A 7,957-nucleotide genomic window follows, 5' to 3' on the forward strand; every position below is an offset into this window, starting at 1 on the left:
GCACTTGAAATGTCAATTTTTGATTTTAAAAAAAACATTTGGCACTTTAATAATCGAAATTTCGATTAAAGAAATAGAAAATAAAAATTCGACCCCTTTAAGAGTTGAATTTTATTTCTTTCGATAATTACAATTTTTTTAATAAATACTATTTTAAATAGTTTTCTTTTTTTTGTGATAATTTTTCCTTTTTAAAAGCCTTGTTTAAAATTCAATTTCCACACCTCAGACTCTAAGGTTGCCACTTCAAAAGAGAAACGCTTTCCTCACTGACATAATGAGAAAAAAGGCCTTCTTAAATTTCATCCATCATCGAAAAGACCTTAGGATACCTAAATAAGAACTCGAGAACTGTTATAAATCTCAAATATTGTTTCACGAATCTCGAGGCCTTTTTGACGATGGATGAGGCCTAGTAAGGCCTTTTTTCCTCACTATGATAGTAAGGCTAGTCGAACTCAATTAAAAAAATTCAAATACAGTTGACGCGTTGAAGAGACAAAGTCAAACCACACTTGTAACTTGTAAGCTGAAGCCTGCAGGCCACAACCCTTTTTCCTCTCTATTTAATCTCTCCGAAGTCGATCCAAACCCCAACTCAACTAAAAACCACCAAATCGCATAGAAACACTCGAGAATCTTTTGCTCTCTGTCTAATTCTGTTCTAAAACAAAGCTTCTTCTTCTCTTCTGCAACATCTCTCTCTCTCTCTCGCCAGACGATCCATCCAAATTCCAACACGATGCCGAGAAAAGGTATGAGGAGCATCTTCTACACTTCTCACTCCAAAGCCTCATCTCCTTCAGTTTCTCGTTGTCCTTCTCCTTCATGCTACACCTTCTCTGAATCCATGATGGAAGAGAACATCGATATCGCTGAATCCATAATCAAGAAATGGAATCCAGACACCTCATCCTCCTCCTTCGATCAATCTAGCTCTCTATTCAACGAGAATCGTAAGGAAGCGAAGGAGTTTCTCAAATGCGTAAAAGATTTGCAGAAATCGATGCAATTCTTCGTTTCCGAGAGTTACAGCTCTGAAAACCTTATTCGCTCTCAAAATCTCATGCAGATCGCCATGAAAAGGCTTGAAAAAGAGTTTTATCAGATTCTCTGCGCGAATCGAGATCATCTCGATTCAGAATCGGTTTCTGGACGATCATCCTACGCGTCTGAGAGATCGAGATCGAGATCCAGATCGAGCGTTTCTGATTTCGAGGATGATGATGGATCTGAAGAGGACCTTCAGATCTCTAGTGATTCGATCTCTGAAGTTGAGCGAGTCTCATCGATAGCGATGTATGATCTTAAATCCATCGCAGAGTGCATGATTTCTTCCGGATATGGAAAGGAGTGTGTGAAGATATACAAAATTATCAGAAAATCGATCATTGATGAAGGTCTCTATTGTCTAGGAATCGAACAATTGAGTTCACATCAGATCCATAAAATGGATTGGGAGGTTATCGATCTCAAGATCAAAATTTGGTTAAACGCGGTAAAGATCGCAATTAAAAAACTCTTCTATGGAGAAAGAATTCTCTGCGATAACGTTTTCTCATCTTCCGAAACCATCAGAGAATCATGTTTTTTTGAAATTTCGAGAGAAGGAGCGATAAATCTCTTCAATTTCCCCGAAATCGTAGCGAAAGACAAGAAAACTCCTGAAAAAATGTTTCGAATTCTCGATCTCTACGACGCTATTTCAGAACTTTTTCCTGAAATTGAATCAATCTTCTCTTTCGAATCCACCTCCAATGTCCGATCACAAGCTATGTCATCACTCCTCAGACTCGGTGACTTAGTCCGAGTCATGTTAACCGATTTTGAATCAGCGATTCAAAAGGACTTGTCTAAGTCAGCTGTACCTGGCGGTGGACTTCATCCTCTCACCCGATACGTTATGAACTACGTGTGTTTCCTCTCTGATTATAGCGGAATTCTATCCGATATTGTTGCAGATTGGCCGTTACAGACGCAGAATACTCTCCCAGATTTTTACTTCGAAAGTCCATCATCTAACGACAGTCAAACGTCGGCAATCTCCGTTAGATTAGCTTGGTTAATTCTCGTTCTCTTATGCAAACTTGACGGCAAGGCTGACCTCTACAAAGACGTTTCGTTATCGTATCTCTTCCTCGCAAACAACCTCAACTACATCCTATCGAAGGTTCGTTCGTCAAATCTATTGTTTCTTCTAGGCGAAGATTGGGTATCGAAGCATGAGGAGAAAGTGAAACAGTACATCGCAAACTACGAGAAAATGGGGTGGAACAACGTTCTATCATCATTGCCAGAGAATCCAACGGTTGTGATTTCTTCTGAAACCGTGAAGGAGTGCTTCAAGAAATTCAACACTGCTTTTGAAACAGCGTATCGGACACAGTCTTCATGGGTCATATCGGACGCAAAGCTTAGAGACGAGATTAAAGTTTCCATTAGTAAGAAGCTTGGGACAACGTATCGGACGTTTTATGATACGTATCGCGTTACATTGAGAGGTGGGAAGACTTCGGTGTCTTTGGTCAGATTTACCCCTGATGATATTTTGAATAATTTATCGGATTTGTTTTATGGGAAGGGCGTAGCCGGTACGTCGTCGCATTCTTCTTCTTCGAAAGGTTCACGTTCCAGTTGAAATGATACGAAATGATACAATACGATACGTACTTTAATTGCCGGCTCTTTGGCATTATTTTTTTGTAACTATATATATGTGTCATCTTCAGTCTTCGTAGTTCGTATGTGAAAAACAAAAGGAAAAAACTATAGAAAGTTGGTGACTTTGTGTAGAAGATGCAGATTTAAATGTAACAAAAGTTTTACCATTATAGCTTATATCCACTGTTAATAGCTCATTATTTCGACTTTTTCGTGATCCCGAGTAATTAAAAATGGATTGTTTCGACAATTGTTTTAACTCTTTTGTTAGATAAATAATTTATTAAAATTTAAATATTTGTGATTAATACAAATATGATTTCGTGACTGAACATCTAATGATGAGTTGTGCTGAAGTGACCTCAATATTGTAGCCCACATGCACATACTGACATGAAAGTAGGTAGGAAACATAAATAACTGGTGGTCACTCCAGCCTTAGTCTTTGAAGTAGTCCCATGTGGATGATTTCCAATGAAATAATGTCTCGTGGCAACTTGCTTCATTGAAGAGAACTAGGACCTATTTGTGGGTGATGGATTAACTCATCCAATGATTGATTCTCAAGATCCAACTAATTTATGATTTGATTCCTTGTTTATATTGGCCCCTTTACTAGAAATCTCAAGGTGATATAGGCCTATGTCTGAGATGATTCCACATTTACCCATACACAATTTTAAAAAATGATCCAACGATTTATCAAACTATTCGTACTATGGTTTGACCTTGGTTAAATTTGATTGGGCCAATTTCTATTTAATCAAAAATAAATAATATGTTTATCTTTTTCTTAGATTATCTTAATTATTTCCTAAAGTATTAGCCTCTTTTTTTAAAATTAGCATTCCTTGGTTTTTATATATATATAGGGTAGCGTTCAATGGCTAATTTTTTGGCAAAACATTTTTTAAAACACGAGTTAGAAGTTTTAGAATGGGCTGATTTTTGGTGAGGATGATCTCTACAGTGAGGAGATCATCCTCACCAAAAATCAGCACATTCCAAAACTTCTAACCCATGTTTACAAATTGAAAAATCGTGGACCGTCCATTTTTTGTAAACTGTTTTTTATGGGGTTAGAAGTTTTGGAATGGGTTGATTTTTGGTGATGATGATCTCCTCACCGTAGAGATCATCCTCACCAAAAATCAGCTCATTCCAAAACTTCTAACTCAAGTTTTGAAAAATGTTTTGCCAAAAAGTTTGCCATTGAACGTGACCCATATATATATATTTTGTGTGAATAAGTTTGATATTGTCACGTCCCAAAAACTCAACCCGAATCCCTATAATTCCCAAGTTGAATCCCGAGACATAATATAAAATCCATATCATGATAATCAATTCATAAACATAAACGACAAATAATATAATTATATTTCGTACCTGATCATTGCTCAATAGAACAGATACGTATCCTCAAACATCAGAACACGTAACATATATACATAAAACAATAATGACATAATATGATTTTCATAATTACATAACAAAAACAACAGTTAAAGACTTAAACCTAACTCTAGTTTAAGACTCATTACTAGTAGTACCTATGCTCCACTCCTGGAAGTTTGGACTGATCATTTATAAGGCCATGGTACTGAGCCTCCTTGGAAGGATCACATAAACCAGGTGTGCCTGAAATTTATGATGTTGTAGGGGTGAGTAACAAGGGAGTTACCCAATAGGGGAATCTTACAATTCTAAATAACAGTATCTTATATGCAGTTTAAATATTCTAGTTATTTATAAATCATGCATATTTGATATTCAACATAATTGGAAATAATTGAACACCGATGTCATAAAATTTAGTAGGAAATTGAAACACTTAAAAATAAATAAAAAACAATTGTTTATAATATAACATCAAATAATAGAGTACTATAATAGAGAGTTGAGGATCACGACTGATGTGAACATCTCAGTCAAAATATGATTATTCCAATACTTCACCAGTGTGGAACCCCACCGTTAGTTCTTGAATCTTTGGCCAATCTCTGCCATAATTTGGGTAACTATTTTTCGGCTCAGGTTGACCGTTGACCAAGGCCTTGAGAAATGGGGCCAAATCAAGTAGGCCATTTTTCCTTGACTACTCTAGACTATTAATGATCATTAACTAGCCATCTTCATCTATGCCAATTTGGCGTGCATGTGATCATTGATATTCTCTATCAATCATGCAACTATCTACATCTTGTTCTCTATTAAAGATAGAAAAGAAATTTTTGGATTCCTGTTATGATGTTGTATTCTTATGCATCCCATAATACATAAGAATTCAAACAACGCAACTGTTATCCTAGAATAACACATCATTCCGGAAATGTCACAACATGTTATTTTTTATAGGTTTTCACAATCTCTTTAATAAATCACTAAAATACTACATATAAGTATTTATTTTCTTTTCAAAACGTAATGAAAGTAAAATATACACGTGTTTTTAAATACCCAGTCCACTCTTAAATGTACAGTCTCATCTCTCTTTTCTTTTTCTTTGTTTCATGTCTTACACAGTCTATGACTGAAGCATCACTTCATCTTTTCTCTCATTTTCGTGTCTTATATGGCATACGCCGAAGCATCTCACTAACTGTGTATTTTAAAAGCACGACATTCAATTGAGAATTCGTTCTCATATTTATTTTAATAAATTACTTTTCTACCCAACTTTTTAATTAGAAATATTTCTTGGAAATCTATCACTAAAATGATTAAAGTAAAGTGTCCACCAATTTAACTTATTCAAAAATCATGTATGCTTAAAAAACAATGTGAACAAGATATATATATATATATATATTGTATGTAAAAACAGCAACTCATATAGTTGCTGTATTTTTCTTTTTAACAAGTATAAAGTACGTATAAAATATGTATAAAGTAATAAATGGTTTGAGAATTCAAACTAAGTATACATAGTAAAGTATTATATAAAAATAACAATTTTCATAGTTGCTGTATTTTATATTTAACACGTATAAAACACGTATAACGTACGTATAAAACAATCATTTTTTTTCTTTCTATCTAACATACATGTTGTCAATTTTATACAAAAACAGCAACTTTCATAGTTGCTGTATTTTGTTTTTAGCATATATAATTACGTATAAAACATGTATAAATCAACTACAAGCATGTAATAATTCTTTTTAAACAAAACAACAACTACTAGCATGCTTTAAATTCATAAAAATAATAATATAAATATGTATAAAGTATATGCATGTTGTTAAAAAATTTTACGAAACAACTTTAACTTTAAAATTATTAAATCAGAATTGTTTTAAAAACAAAACAAATTCTATTTTTACAACTATAAATCAGCAATATATTTTTTTTAAATTACTAAAATTATTATTAAAAGTTGCAAGGGCCTACCTTTTTTTTTGTTTCTTTTTCTTTTCCTTTCTTTTTTTAATTCTCTTCCTTATTTCTTTTCTCTTCTTTGTTTGTGTAAAAAGTGAAACAACAAACAAAAATCAGCTAATATCATATTTAATATTTTCAAAAAAAATATTTAGATATTACAAAAATTCTAATTCTTTTAGAATTTTTTAAAAAGACCTTAGTCAATTTGACTTAGTTAAAGTTGTTTGACTATAATTGATTTGAGTCAACAATAATTGACTTGACTTGAGTCAACAATGGTTTACTTGGTCAATTTTTTTTTTATTTTTTTAAACATTACAGATATTTTGGTCATTTATATGTTCTATTCAACTAAAAGCTTTTTTCACTTTATGAAAGATAGTCCAATGATTTTTTCTTGAAAGTTGTAGAATTGGTATAGACTAAAAATAGTAATCCAATATAGAAGCAATTTTTTCAGACGCTAAAGCGTGGTGCAAAGCGCTCAGTTGACCAACCCTCAAGGCGTAAAGCGCAAGTCTTACATGCATGCTATTTTAAAATAAATAATATGATATTAAAAAACTAAAAACTAGGATAGCTATTGCATATTTATAAATTTTAAATCCAGACAATCGGATTTCAAGTTTTAATCCATAATGATAAATAATTATATAAAATGTTATTACTTCATATTTTAGCAAAATAAATCATAGGGGAAATTATAAAAAAAAGTACTAATTTTTTTAAAACTACAAAAAAGAACTAAAATCATCACTTGAAGTGCCACAAGTTTTTTTTTTTTAAATAGCGCACTTGAAGTGCCGCATTTTTCAACCTACACAAATGAATCTAACTATTATGACTAACTCTATAAGATTGCAAATCTTACTCAGGGTCATTGCCCCCACATGTATCATTAAATTAGCAATCCAACAATACAGACTTCTAAATTTTATGGACAAACTCATATTCAAAAGAAAAAATTCAAAAAATAAATATTTTTAATCTTGGTCGTAAATGTTAAAAATGGATGGTTATCGAACTCCCAATTTCAAAACTAAAATTCAACCGTGAAAATTAATTATTATTATTTTTTTTTTTTAATTCTTGCTTTAAAGCTTTTAGAATTTTTTCCATTATAATCATATCCATCAGATCATGTTTTTGGAATGGATTATAAGCACATCAATTTGAATTTGGGAGTTAATAGCCATCCATCTTCAACATCTACAATCAAGCTCAAAAAAATTTACTTTTTGAATTTTTTCTTTTGAATATGAGTTTGTCCATGAAATCTAGAAGTCCGTGTTGTTCGATTGCTAATTCAATAATACATATGGGCCCAACGGCCTTTAGAAAGATTTGCAATCTCATCTAGTCAAGGTAGTCAAATTCATTTGTGTAGATTTAAGATGCCTGTTTAAAAAAAAAAAAAAATTGCGGCACTTGATGTGCCGATTTTGGCTCTTTAAAATTTTTTTTTTTAAAGTTAGTATTTTTTTTTTTATAAATAATTATTTATTTAGGTTTTTTATATAATTTTTCCAAAATTATATTATAGTTGAATAGTTGAAATCTCTATAATAACTTATTATTTTATATTCATTATATTAATATAATTAAATATAATTTTTTATTATCATAAACTTCATCTGTATAATACTAATACTACGAAAAATGATTTATAAATCAACTTTACACAATGATTTTCTTTGAATATAGTACTATTTTGCATTAGAATTCATTTCAATAATAAAGAAAAAGAAGTAAAAGAAAAAGAGATAAATAATTCATAAACTCTTATTTTGATAATAAAAAAAGAGAGAAAGAAGTAAATTAACAAGAAAAGAATAAAAAGAATGAAATAATAATAATGTGAGGCACGACTGTTGGCATCTGTTGCTCAAAAGCAACTGTTTACAATAGTCGT

General features: G+C 31.8%; 1 pseudogene; it reads left to right on the forward strand.

Annotated features, from left to right (window-relative positions):
* Positions 1 to 500: 500 nt before the first annotated feature.
* LOC147384635 (exocyst complex component EXO70H1 pseudogene) lies at positions 501 to 2,879 on the forward strand (annotated as a pseudogene).
* Positions 2,880 to 7,957: the final 5,078 nt, after the last annotated feature.

This window comes from Akebia trifoliata, chromosome 15, assembly GCF_017979445.1.
Source record: "Akebia trifoliata isolate Shusen 1 chromosome 15, ASM1797944v1, whole genome shotgun sequence".
NCBI lineage: Eukaryota > Viridiplantae > Streptophyta > Magnoliopsida > Ranunculales > Lardizabalaceae > Akebia > Akebia trifoliata.